The following is a 15018-nucleotide window of genomic DNA, read 5'->3' as shown; positions in this document are numbered from 1 at the left end:
TTTGTATGCATGCATATATTTTGAAGTTACCTGAAAGGAACTTTAGAATATTTAAATGGCAGACCTTATCAATAGATTCTCAACTGATATGTTTTCCTGGTGAGTCACAAGTTTAGACAAAATATTCTTAGTTGAGACTGAAACCATATTATAAGGTCACCTGACTAGTTCCACAGATTTTATATCCTCTCCATTTCTTATATTATTTCTTAATTTCAATTCTTTAAGATTATTTCCTAATTGTAATTTTTCTTATGCTCTTAATTTTGGGTCAAACTGTTGTGGCCTTTAAGAACATTAAGAACGGTTGTTACACTATTAAAATGTTATTTTGCCAAGATTTATTTATTTCTTATAATATTTCTAATGTTCACTAAGAATTTTAATAATTTTTCACACTGTTAAAATGCTGTGTTAAAATTTCTTTATTTTTGCAAAATTGTATTAATTCATTACAAATGCATTTTAAATTTATGTATCTAATACTTTGTTGTTGCCCTTTACACACAACTCCTGAAGACTCTTCATTATTTTTCTTCATTATTCACAACTTTTACATTTGTCCACTAAAATTATGATTATTAATTACTTACCAAAGAAAGAGTCTCCCTTACTGTAATAAAACCATTAGTATCACTTTAAATATACCAAAACACATCAGTGGTGACTTATTATTTATAAGGATGTTTTTCATCGTTATTATTATACATACTATGTCAATTAATTCAAGTTCAATTTAAGAATAAAGTATTATCATATTTTTCTTTAAAGACATCTTATCTTTATTATTATTATTATTATTATTATTATTATTATACTTTAAGTTCTGGGGTACATGTGCAGAACGTGCAGGTTTGTTACATAGGTATACATGTGCCATGGTGGTTTGCTGCACCCATTAACCCATCATTTACATTAGGTATTTCTCCTAATGCTATCCTTTCCCTAGCCTCCCAAACCCTAACAGGCCCCAGTGTGTGTTGTTCCCCTCCCTGTGTCCATGTGTTCTCATGAGTGAGAACATGCAGTGTTTGGTTTTCTGTTCTTGTGTTAGTTTGCTGAGAATGATGGTTTCCAGCTTCATCCATGTCCTTGCAAAGGACATTAACTCATCCTTTTTCATGGCTGCATAGTATTCCATGGTGTATATGTGCGACATTATATTTATCCAGTCTATCAGTGATGGACATTTGAGTTGGTTCCAAGTCTTTGCTATTGTTAACGATACCACAATAAACACACTTGTGCATGTGTCTTTATAGTAGAATGATTTATAATTCTTTGTGTATATACCCAGTAATGGGATTGCTGGGTCAAATGGTATTTCTAGTTCCAGATCCTTGAAGAATCACCACACTGTCTTCCACAATGGTTGAAGTAATTTACACTCCCACCAACAGTGTAAAAAGTGTTCCTATTTCTCCACATCTTCTCCAGCATCTGTTGTTTTCTGACTTTTTAATGACTGCCATTGTAACTGGTGTGAGATAGTATCTCATTGTGGTTTTGATTTACATTTTTCTAATGACCAGTGATGATGAGCTTTTTTTCATGTGTGTTGGCTGCATAAATGTCTTCTTCTTTAACATTTAGAATGATGTACATGATCTGGACTCATTCACAGTCTCCCTCCTCATATCCTGATATTCTTTCCTTGAACTTAGTACATGAATCTTTTTAGTTCTCTTGAATATAATTTACCCTTTAGTCTGTATACACCTTCACACTTTATGCTGCCTCTACCCACCACACTCTCCCTGGAGATAACATTCTTGGTCCCTACTATTTATCTGTTCTGATTCTCTGTCTACATGTTTGTTGTTGTTGCTGTTGTTGTTTTATTTTGTTTTGAAATCTAGAGTAAGTGTATCACACCAGAGGTAAGACCAGAATAGAATGTGGCATATAGGTTTCTGTTCTGAGCACTTAAATGGTGGATCACTGGATAGAAACTAAGGCTATACACACACACACACACACACACACATACACACACACACACATGTATCAGAGACCTCAAGGCTGTGGGATGAAATCAACCTTTAGGAGTCTATTTAGAAATCAGAAGTATACTGAAAAGAAGGTTGAAATGGTTGTTCTAAAGCCCTCCAGCACTGAGCAGTTAGTTAAATTAGGAAGAGGCAAATTAAATTTGCATCTTCTGATGACTGAAGCAATACAGAAGGAGTCTGGAGAGTACTGTTGTCATGCAACTAACAAAAAATATTAAGAAATATAAAATGTGGTCAGCTGGGGTGAATAGCGATACAATTTCTCATAAGGTAAAAACAGATAGAAAACTTAATTTGGCAAAATAGAGTTATTAAATATAAATAAAATAATTTTAGTGAAGTGTTGGCTAGAGTACTCCCAAAAATAGCAGGATGAAATAGAAATGAGTATAGAATAAGTGGAGGTTGTTTTCTAACAACCAGAACATGAGTCAGTAGTTGCATGGTAATGAAAATAGTGAAAATAGGCCAGGCACGGTGGCTCATGCCTGTAATCCCAGCACTTTGGGAGGCCGAGACGGGCGGATCACGAGGTCAGGAGATCGAGACCATCCTGGCTAACATGGTGAAACCCCGCCTCTACTAAAAAAAAAAAATACAAAAAACTAGCCGGGCGAGGTGGCGGGCACCTGTAGTCCCAGCTACTCGGGAGGCTGAGGCAGGAGAATGGCGTAAACCCGGGAGGTGGAGCTTGCAGTGAGCTGAGATCCTGCCACTGCACTCCAGCCTGGGCGACAGAGCAAGACTCCGTCTCAAAAATAAAAAACAAAAACAAATATTAGCTGGGCATAGGGGCAGGCTCCTGTAATCCCAGCTACTCAGGAGGCTGAGGCAGGAGAATCACTTGAACCCGGGAGGCAGAGGTTGCAGTGAGCCGACATTGCGCCACTGCACTCCAGCCTGGGTGACAGTGAGTCTCCATCTGAAAAAAAAAAAAAAAAAAAAAAAAAAGAAAAAATAGTACAGTGAGAAAAAAATGGGCAACTCTTTCGGGGGTCTAATTCTCCAGTAAGTGGAAGGCGATGGGATAAATATTGACCCCCGAATATCAGTCCTGGTTATACTAAATTGGCAGTGGCTAGTTATGTGAGTTGTCATCTCCTTTCTTAAAATGTACTTTTTTGATAATTAAAGAAAAAGTAAAATAACCCCCTAAGAAGGTGGACTTTCATTTCTAAGGAATAGGAAGAATTTTGGATAGTAAGGGGTATTACTGATTTGTTGTCATGATTTCTAAGTGGCCAGTTCACATGTTATTTTCTGCAGATATTCTATGAAATCCAGTTTGAAAAATCCAATAGAAATTTTGTGAGTCTAACAAGGATTACAGCTTGTCATGTACTATGTGAATAATATCCCCTCAAAATTTATGTCCACCCAGAACCTCAGAATGTGACTTCATTTTGAAATAGAATCTTTGCAGAGGTTATCAAATTAAGATAAATTTATGTGGATTGGGGGGGCTCTAATTATAATGACTGGTATTCTTATAAGGAGAGGGAGATTTGGATAGAAAGACCCACCTCAAGGGAATAAGGTCATGTGAAGATAAGTACAGAAATTATAGTGAGGCAGAATTGTAGTGAATTCAAGAAATGCTAAGGATTGCCATCAACCAAAATAAATGAGGAAGAGGCAAGGGAAGCTTCTTCCCTAGAGCCTTCAGAGAGAACACGGCCCTGCCAACACCTTGATTTCAGGCTTAAATTATCCAGAAATGTGACAGAATATATCTTTGTTGCTTTAAGCCACCAAGTTTGTAGTATGTTTTATGGCAGCCCTAGGAAATTAGTATAATAAGTCAAGCACATAGGCAAGAGGCCAAAGAGTACGAAGCTGGGTTTGCTGAAGAATAATAATACCATTCCATAGATTTTCTTGCCTGAGCATAGAAGAAACAGCATATGAAGGAAAATGTGAATCTTGAAATGTGATAGGGCTGACAAATTCTGTGTTGAAATTAGGTAAAATTATTATTAGAGAAGGATATTAAAATAAAGGTGGAACAACAACTGAGGATGGTTGTGGAAGGATGCTTGACATCCACATTTTTGAAATGTCATATCTTTGTGACAAGTTCTGAGGTATGAGCATGTGTTTCTGCCTAAGGAAGAATGGAGTAAAAATGTGTATAGGGCTTTGGAAGGTCAGGGTAATGGGATGTTAAGGTGATTGAACCAGGCACAGTGGTGAAGTACAGGCCCCAAATATTTCAAGTATTGGTTGCTGTAAAAGTGAGGTCACATAAGACAGAAAGAAGAAGGGATGACAGGTGGGATATTTCAATGGCAGGCAAATCAAATAAAAGTGATAGTGTATCAAAATATCACCAAGGAATAACATAGACATATTCCCTACTTTCTAGTTCTAAGATCAAAATGCCTGACACTAGCATTTCCACACAGATAAACACAACTTCGTACTTTAATAAAAGAAACAAATCTATTTTTTTAACCGATGGAAAATATTGAGTTGTCAGGCAATTGATAAAGTATCATCCTTTGAAATTTTAAGTGCTAACTATATTTTTTGTTGGGGTCATACTTAGTATGCTACTATTAAACATTTTAAAAATTAATGATTGGGGTGATAAACCAGAGTGTATCTTTAGTAAATTTGCTGATGACACCAATTTGGTAGGACAATTAGCACATTTAAAAGCTGTATTAAAATTCAAAATGACCTTGATGAGTTGGAGAGGAGCCTCGATATAAACAAGATGAAGTTGATTAAGTTCATGTGCTATAATTCATTTAGCCTATTTCATATTCAGAGTGGCCAAACCATTATGCAACTGTGATCAGAACTTTTAATCAGAATAATTTCAACTATTTATCTTCATTGCAGTGCAGTCACAACAAATGTGAAGTCAAGACTTCTGTGCATCCAACTGGCATGAAACCTTAGTTATCAGTTTAATCAAAATGCTGCTGCTGCCAGGCTTCTTCAAGACACGGACACTAAGATTTAGATAGAAATATATCGTCTACCAAAAATCACATGGGACTGGTCATTCTTTCTGAGCTCTGAAAAATAATAACAAAAATCTGTGTACTGGAGAAGCCAAAAGTGCCATGTAAACTGACAATGGTGTTTAAAAAGACAGGAACAAAGCTAAATGAATGAGCATATACAATTTTGGATAAAAGTTTTTAATATATTGGTTACTTAATGTTTTAGGAAATTTTCCATAACTAAATTACAGTGTCAAGATTTGGAAAAAAGAATTATCTGTGAAAAATATTTTATCTGAGTTAAGTTGCTTAAGAAATATGTATTAAGATTTGCAAAAATAGCAATAGACTTCAGGATTAATATTAACACTTCAATGTGGGTTTTAAAGCTTTCAGATCAACGTCTACAACAAGAATTTCATACAAACTGTAAAATACAAGGATAGGAAGTTTTCACACAGATTGAGGAGTTTCTCAGTACCCTAAAACCTTTCCATGGTACACCTCTCTGGTCAATAGATCCAAGATAAAGCAACATGATGAGAAGTATTTCCTTAATATAGGTAGTCCCAGGACTTCTCTTTTCCATGTAATTAATATACTTTATTTCTTAGAGCAGTTTTAGATTTATGGAGAAATTGAATTCAAATAGAGCTCACCTATGCTACTCCCACTATGTTTAATTTATTATTAATATTTTGAATTAGCATAGTTACATTTATTGCAATTGATATTGACATACTATTAATAACTGAAGCTCATAGTTTACATTAAAGTCACTCTCTGTTATAAAAAATTATATTGGTTTTGTCAATTGCCTCATGTCATGTATCCACCATTACATTTTCATACAGAATAGTTTCACTATCCTAAACATTCTCTGTGCTCCATCTTCTTAGCCTTCCTTCCCTCCCATCAACCCCTGGAAAAAACTAATCTTTCCACAACCTTTCATTTTGCCTTTTTCAGAATGTCATATAATTGGAATGATACAGTGTGTAGTCTTTCAGATTGCCTGATTTAACTTAGTAACATACAGTTAAGATGTCTCCATGTCTTTTCATAGCTTGATAGCACATTTCTTTGTACTGCTGAAAAGTATTCCATTGTATGAATATAACACATTTCATTTGTAAATATACTTATTGAGGAATATCTTGGTTGTTTCCAGTTTGGGGAATTATGAATAAAACTGCTATAAACATTTATGTGCATGCTTTGTGACATGTTTACAACTATTTTTGGTAAATAGGATTTCAATTGTCATATTATATGTAAGACTATATGTAGCTTTGTAAGAAACTTCCAAACCATCTTTCAAAGTCATTCTACCATTTTAAATTTCCATCAGCAACAAATTAGAGCACTTTTGCTTGACTGCCTCACAATCTGATGTTGTCATGGTTTTGGATTTTAGCCACTGTAACAGGTATGTAATGGTATTTTGTTGTCTTAATCTACAATTCCCTAATGTCTTATGATGAGCATATTTGCATATGCTTATTTGGCATTCATGTATCTTTGCTGAAGTGTCTGTTCAGATCTTTTGTCTATTTTCTAATTGGATTATTTGTTTTCTTATTGTGGAGTCTTAAGACTTATTTGTATATTCCAGATACACCTCCTTTATCAGGTTTGTCTTTTATAAATATGTGGTTCCAGTCGGTGGTCTGTGTTTTCATTTTCTTAATAGTGTTTTTCATAGAGCAGAAATTTTTGCTTTTAATATAGTTTAATATAAAATTTGTTTTTTCTCATGAATCATATTTTTGATGTTGTATGTAACATTTCATTGGGAAACTCATAATCACCTATATTTCCCTTGTTTTCTTCTAGAAGTTTTATAGTTTTGATTTTTGTGTGTGTTTGTGATCTGACATGCAAAGATATTGGAGATTCTCACTCTAATCATCACAACAAGAACAAAGCTGGACTAACTGACAATCAACAACATTTAGGTCCAACAAATAAATGAGTAATAGAAAAAAACTTTTGCCCTGAAAATGGTGGGAGATGGACAGAGAGATACAGAGACTCACAGTTTGTGGGTAAAGAAGTCCAGGTAAAAAAGTCCAGGAGCAGAAGCCAGAAGCTGGAAACACTGTTGGTAGAAACACTTTAATCTGTGTTTGGATTAAATACTGAAGTACTCAATACTTCAATATATATTCATTTTTCCCTATTTAACAAAGTGAAGGCACCAGGAATCATTGATTGCATAACTTTTACAATCTTGTAAGGAGCTAAAATGTTGAATAATATTGTCACTTATTTTAAAATACACAATTTTTGGTTGCTGATACTCTCTTTTTTCTATTCTCCATTTTATTTATTTTTCTCTAATCTTTAAAATTTCCTTTTTCTTGCTTCTATTGGGTTTAGTTTGTTCTTAATATTCTTTCTAATTTCTTAAGGTAGAAGATTTGGTCATTATTTGAGACCTTTCTTTTTTTTTTTTTTTTTTTTTTTTTTGAGACGGGGCTGGAGTGCAGTGGCGGGATCTCAGCTCACTGCAAGCTCCGCCTCCCGGGTTTACGCCATTCTCCTGCCTCAGCCTCCCTGGTAGCTGGGACTACAGGCGCCCGCCACCTCGCCCGGCTAGTTTTTTTTGTATTTTTTAGTAGAGACGGGGTTTCACCGTGTTAGCCAGGATGAGACCTTTCTATTTTTTTTTTTTTTTTTTGAGACGGAGTCTCACGCTGTTGCCCAGGCTGGAGTGCAGTGGCGCGATCTCGGCTCACTGCAAGCTCCGCCTCCCGGGTTCCCGCCATTCTCCTGCCTCAGCCTCCTGAGTAGCTGGGACTACAGGCGCCCGCCACCGCGCCCGGCTAATTTTTTTTGTATTTTTAGTAGAGACGGGGTTTCACTGTGGTCTCGATCTCCTGACCTTGTGATCCGCCCGCCTCGGCCTCCCAAAGTGCTGGGATTACAGGCTTGAGCCACCGCGCCCGGCGACCTTTCTATTTTTAATAAAAGCATATTGCAGCTATAAATTTTCCTCTGAGCATTGATTTAGCTGTATCCCATTCAGTTTATTATGTTTTGTTTTCATTTTCCACAAAATCCAATGATTTGTCATTACTGTTATGATTTCTTCTTTGACTCATTAGTTATTTAGCAGTACATTTTTAAATTTCCACATATTTCTGAATTTATTTTTTCTGCCCATGTTTGATTTCTAATTTTGTTGTTTTACTCCATTAACATACTTCGTATGACTCAAGTTAAAAAAAAACAAAAACAAAAACAAAAACAAAACAAAACCAAAAACCAAAAAAACACTTTATGGTGTGATAAGACAGAAATAAGATAGCACTCACATTCCAAAAGGGAGAAATCGGAAACATAAAATGGGTCTTGGGTCCCAAGCAACCCCAAAACCTACTTAGGCAAATTTGATTAGGTTTTAAGGCCACATACTAATTCTCTGTGACCTGATGCTTCACTCCCTGGGTCCTACAAGGCAATGATCCCATCGCTGAGCTCTGGAGCCCCCATTGGGCTGCCCAAACTCTGGGCCCACTGCTCTGTCCTTTCTGGCCTCTGCAACTATGACTCTTCCCTCAGTATAATTTTTCCCTTATTTCTTGCTATCTCCAATCCTATCAGTCCCAGTTTATGGTATCTGCTGATATAAAGTTCTCATAACCCTTATCAGTCTTCCATGCAATTCATGGGATTCTAAGCCACTAGACATAAAAGTTCTCCCCAGATCCTTTCTGAATAGCCCAAATTTTATTCTTGGTTTCTCATTAGATGTTTGATGAAATCCATAAATCACATGTCTAATCTCTTTAGCAATCTTAAATCATGGTTGTCCAGCCATAGCTTTAATGTTCTCTCCAGAACATCTTTTTTTTTCTCATTTTTTGCTGCTGCCTGGCTAAGCAGAGAATTTTCCAATTCCTCAAGTGTTGGTTTCTTTTCGCTTAATGATTTCTTCCTCATTTTATCTATTTTCTCTTGTATTAAACTGGTATAAGTAAGAAGAAGAAACCAGAGTTTGTTCCACACTGTGCTTGGAAATATCAGTTCTTTGTTAACAAATTCTACTTTCCTCCCAACGGTAGAATGTAACTCAGTCAAGTTCTCTCCACTTTATGACAAGGGTCATCTTTTCTCCATTGACCAGTGACATGTTCTTCATATCTTTCTGAGACCTCACCAGAAGCACCTTTAGGATTCAAATCTCTACCAACCAAATTGAGTGGAAAATGTGGAGTTCTCATATGCCCTTTCACTTTCAAACCCATTTACCAGTTACTTCTAATATTAGAAGAAATGAATGTGATATCTTTGTTACAATTTATGAGTCAGTATTGAAATATTATTAATCGAAGTTCACATTAGTGTTTACTCTTTGTTTTGTATGGGCTGTGGGTATTGACAAATGTATAATGGCATGCTTACACCATTATAAAATGATGCAGATTCACTGATTCAAATTTTTCCTTTTCTAATTCATAATTTTGTTGATGTATTATTTTCTAATGGTTCCTTTCTGTGGGTGGGATCACTGATTCTGCATTTCTAAAGCTCTTTAATGCTCAATATTTTCTATCTAAATGGATTTTGTACTCGAAGGGAGCCTGACTGTATTAGTTTGTTCTCACACTGCTATAAAGAACTTTCCTAAGACTGGGTAATTTATAAAGTAAAGAGATTTAATTGACTCACAGTTCCATATGACTGCGGAGGCCTCAGGAAACTTACAATCATGGCAGAATGGGAAGCAGGCACATCTTACGTGGTAACAGGCAAGGGAGAGCAAGTGTGAAGGAGGAACTGTCAAACACTTATAAAAGTATTAGATCTCATGAGAAGTCACTATCACAAGAACAGCAGGAGGGAAACCGTCCCCATGATCCAGTCACCTCCCAGCAGGTCTCTCCCTTGACATGTGGGAATTATGGCAATTACAATTTAAGATGAGTTTCAGTGGGGACACACAGCCAAACCGTATCAGTGATTCTATATTTTTGTCTTTTTCTGTGACCCTAAACTTTCTAAACAGCTGCTCAACTTTATGCTTTTTCTCTTGATTCACTTACACCTTTGATTGTCTATAAGATAAGAATTACCTTTATGATTTCAAGAATCAGTTGACTTTCCTACTAGGTATTTCATTCAAGTTCTTTTCTGAGCATTTTTTTCTGAGGACTCTATGTAAATCAGGTTTATAGAAAGCTGGTTGGAAGGCAGAAGACATAATGCCAAACTTAAAACAAAATTTTCCCCCAGCTGTCAGTTTCCTCTAAATAAGTTTTAGCTTTCACCTAAATTCCTAGTTCATTTTACCTAGTGGGAATGCATTTTTTGGGTAATGGAACACCCCTTTTATCTGTGCTCTAAGAGTGAAGAAACAAGAATGTGGGGCTGATTAGCACAATTGTTTTTCTATATGTAGATTTCTAAATAATGCCCCTGTTTACATAAATGTTTCTCACTCTGTCTTCTCTGTGGTCTGTTTATTATGAGCCTAACATCTCTTAAAATAAATGGGCATATTGGTTATTACTCACCAAACAACTGTAGTCTTAAATTGTGGCAGTATCTGATATCTTTATTTGTAGATCATTTCTACATTAGCTTCTGTCTAACAAATCATTTAACTAAATTTCCCCAACTAAAATCTATAGAAAAGTTACAAAAACAGTCAATTAATAAATTTCTACCTTTCACCTAGATTCATCAATTACTAATATTTGTCTCATTGGCTTTATATCTCATGGAATACATTTTCATACTATCTTTTGTGTGTGTTGCTTTGCATAGTCTTACTTGCCTTTGGGTGTTTGTTTTGCTTTGTTTCTTAACAGATTGTTCAATTAAAATCATTAAGTTTTAGGGCAATTCAAAGCCTTCGTAATACATTTTTAAAAATTGGAATGGACTTCCTTTATTTCCAGTCTGCCTCTTGGGTTTACTTTTGCATCTTACTTCCATTTTTAAGTAAGTATGCTTATATTTTGCAATTACCAAGATCCAAGCCCCCTTCTATCCTCTACTGACTCTGCTACTATAGACATATGTCTTCTCCCACTGACAGCATATCTTCTTTAACCAGATGTGTTATCATCTTGGAGTCCTCAAATACTGCCTAGTATTTTTGCTGAGATCTAATATATGTGTTGATTTAGAAAAACACAAACTCATGAATTCTGCCAATTCGTGCACTAAAAATATCAGAAGTTATAGGAGGAAAAATGATATGGCAGAGTAATTAAATCTTTGACAGCCTCATAATCAGGGCTTCAGCTGAGCTTGTAACTATCGTAGTAATTATACAGCATATTAAATATTCACTGGTATTTCCACCCAGAATCAGCCCAGTCCATCGTTTTTAGAAAATTCAACGTTTTATGCATTTTCTTTGGAGACTGTCCCTTAGGGTAGCTACTCAAAAGAAGCATGACTTCCATCACAATTAAAAATCTTGTGAAGTCTACCTTTCTGTCATCAGGTTTTATTCAAGCATTTTTTTAGCACAGGGAAAATATCCTCTCATCTATTTTATTTGTGTTTGCAGTATCATAGTATCACCAAACAGTTTGATGTCATAAAAAGAGGTGCAAAGTTTTGGGCCACTAAAATGTTTACTATTACTCAGAAAAGAACCTTGGTAGGTTTTTTCACCATTTTTTCCCCCTTTTTCTTTTCTTTTCTTTTCTTTTTTTTGGTCTTTATGTATGGTGTTGTTTAGGCTTTCTGTTGAATTATGAGAAAGGGTACCCTTGATGATTTCTTAATTTGGGTAAAATTATTTAAATCTGGGAAAATGATGTTTGAGACTTTGTAACTTCTTTTTACACCCTTATCATTCCTTTATAGGCATGTGTCATCAGAACTAATTTGCACGCACCATGGCAAGTGAAGGGTATTTGATCATTCCACATTGATGCATTCTAGTTGACATCAGTATTTGGCCCCATTCCAATATGAGCAGATGATTTCTCTTAAATAGATCATAATCTTGCCACTGCAGCTCCCCTTTCTGCTCAGGAATGAAAAACAATAATAATTCTTCCAAAACAAGACTTTCATTAATTTCTGCCACTTCTGATATAGTTAAATCAATTGGCTTTATGGTTGCTGTGCTTCCTTCTAGAACACTTTGAAAAAATTACATATGGATATTTATTTCAGTAGCAATGTACTATATGAAGTGCAGGTGGTTGGTTTCTAATCTGAAGTTTCTGCCTTCCTTCTCTAATAGAGTTACATTTATTAGGCCTTAATTCATTTACCTACATATTTATTTATTTGTTTTAATATTGTAATAATGGTAGGGGCATTCTAAACACTGTCTTAAAAAGATTGCCTTTTTTTTTAGTTCTCGCTAAATTTGTTCAATATCATGGCAAACATATATGAAATCATTAATAATTTATGGTATTTTTCATACCTTTGTGGATAACAATGTGTAGACTACAAAAGCATTGCTTGGTAAAAGGTATAACCAAGGATGAAAATAACATATATTGTAAAATTGAGGAGGAACATAACTGTATTGGACACAGTCATTTACTCCTCTTTTTCCTTAGGAACCCAGCTTTTTTTAATTATAAGAAAATATAAACTTATACCTTGAATAGTTAATTTGGGGCCAAGCGTCTGAGTTCTGCCTAGTGAAATATGGGTGAAAGAAATGCACATCACTTTCCAGGTTCAGCTTTTACATTTTGTAACACAGTATTCTCTACTATTTCTTCCCTTTGGATGACAAAAGTGAGAATAATATGGTTAAGATTGGAGACACCAACAACAGAAGGACCTATTGGAGAAATGGCTAATTCTCACAGCTTGCATTGAACTCCGTGTTGAGGAAAATGGATACTTAGTGTACCCATACAAGTTAGCTTTTGCATGACTAGTACAAAGACAAATTGCAAGAGGAAGAAGGCAGAAGTATAAAGATGGAAGTAGCTGATCTGGAGACACCTGGAGGAAAGGGTTGGCTATATAATATTAATATATTTTACTTCTGCCCTATTCAGTGTGGTCAACTACTAACCCACACCATTTTATAACATCATAAGTTACTGCAAATGTGTTTTTTCCACATAAGCATGCTTAATGGCTACCCATAGTTTCTATGGATCACTATAACAGCCTTGTAAAAGTGCCATCTGTATGCTTGTCAGCAACTGCTGTCCTCAAGAAGGTTTTATTTTCCTTTTTGGTAAACTCTGCTTTAATAAGAAGATATAATTAGTAACAATAAGAATCAAATTTCCAGTTATTGTAATATTTTAGAAGTAAACAAACACTGATAAATAACTCTTTATTTCTGATGCTGCAGACATATGAGAAATGTAACTACTTTTGGCAAGATCTGTGAAGAGAATGGTATTTTATTGTATTAGAATTCTCCAGAGGGACAGAACTGATCGGATGTATGTGTATAAGAAAGGGAGTTTATTAGGGAGATTGGCTCACATGATCATAAGGCAAAGTCCCACAATTAGGCCATCTGCAAGCTGAGGAAGGAAGAAACCAGTGGTGGCTCAGTCCAAGTTCAAAAGCCTCAAAAGTAGGGAAGCCGAGAGTGCAGCCTTCAGTCTGTGACCAAAGGCCTGAGAGTCCCCGGCAGCCGCTGGTGTAAGCCCAAGTGTTCAAAGGCAGAAGAACCTGGAGTCTGATGTCTAAGGGCAGAAGGAATGGAAAGAAGCATCCAGCATGGGAAAAAGGTGAAAACCAGAAGATAGTGAGTGAGCTTATCCCACCTTCTTCCACCTGCTTTGTTCTAGCCACACTGGCAGACCATTTGATGGGTCTTCCTCTTCCAGTCCACTGACTCAAATGTCAGTCTCCTCTGGCAACACCCTTACAGATCCACCCAGAAACAATACTTTACCTAGGCATCATTCAATCCAATCAAGTTGACACCTATTATTAACCATCACACTTATATAACATGTGTAGTTTCCATTTAAGAAGCATATTATATGCTTACTTTGAAAACATAAAAAAGACGAGATGTATAATTGAATTCCTATGAAAAGCATAGAGGTACTGAAATAAGTATCTCCAGTACTTTTAGGATTCCTTACTAAATCTTATCTCTATTTTTATTACATGAATTAACTCTTAGAAACTCCTAATCATCCATGTTGACAGAGCCACTGACAAATACCAGGTTTTTCACCCATAATAGATTGATTATCCACCCCTAACCTCCTAGTTTTCAAAACAAGTCCTAGAAATGGCTTTACTCAGTGTATTTTATGATCATAAGTGTAGCATACCATTGATTACTGTACCCAGTAAATTAACACCCCTGATTTAGGGAAGAGCCATTCCCAAAACACAGGTGGTGTGGCTCCCAGGAGGAGGGAAGCATCTGGGCAGACAAACCATCAGCAGCAGCAGGGATGAATCTTCTCGGTTTTTGTATGTAAGTTGTGCTTTCTGAGACCCTTGTGTGTTGAGATCATCACTTAATGTGCCTCCCAGCATCTATTTTTTGTTGTTTTACTAAAAGTACATTGATTTATCTGTGGGGAACTATTTCTGCCCACTCTAGGTCTACATACATCAGATTAGGCATCCCTTCACCCTGGATAGGCATAATCCAAATTGAGGCTCCTTCTAAAAATGAATGATTCAAGATGGGTCAATTCCAAATGAATCTATTAGATGCAGTCTTGAAGATAGAACAAAAACCTGAACATGCTAGATGCAACTTTCTCTCCACTTGGAAAGAAAATGCCTGAAAATAAAGCAAACTCAGAAAAAATAGGTATTAAGAGTTGAATAAAAATTCTGTAGTCCCAGCTAGCTACTCAGGTGGCTGAGGAGGAAGGCCTTGAGCCTAGTTTGAATTCAACTTGGGCAACATAGCAAGAATATCTCTAAAATGCAATAAAATAATTGAAGAAAAAGAGATTTCTGATGATGGTTTTCAAGCATTTTGACCCAACTCTTTTAAAGTTTGACTTTTCTATTGACTTCTTTTTTTTTTTTTTTCTGTTAACCAATACGTTTATATTTCTGCTTAAGCTAGTTTGAGTTTAATATCATGTTACTTGGAATTGAGTCCTCAGTAATAA

This window comes from Macaca fascicularis, chromosome 10, assembly GCF_037993035.2.
Source record: "Macaca fascicularis isolate 582-1 chromosome 10, T2T-MFA8v1.1".
Classification (NCBI taxonomy): Eukaryota; Metazoa; Chordata; class Mammalia; order Primates; family Cercopithecidae; genus Macaca; species Macaca fascicularis.
The sequence above is the reverse complement of the archived record's forward strand: the minus strand, read 5'-3'. Positions refer to the sequence as shown.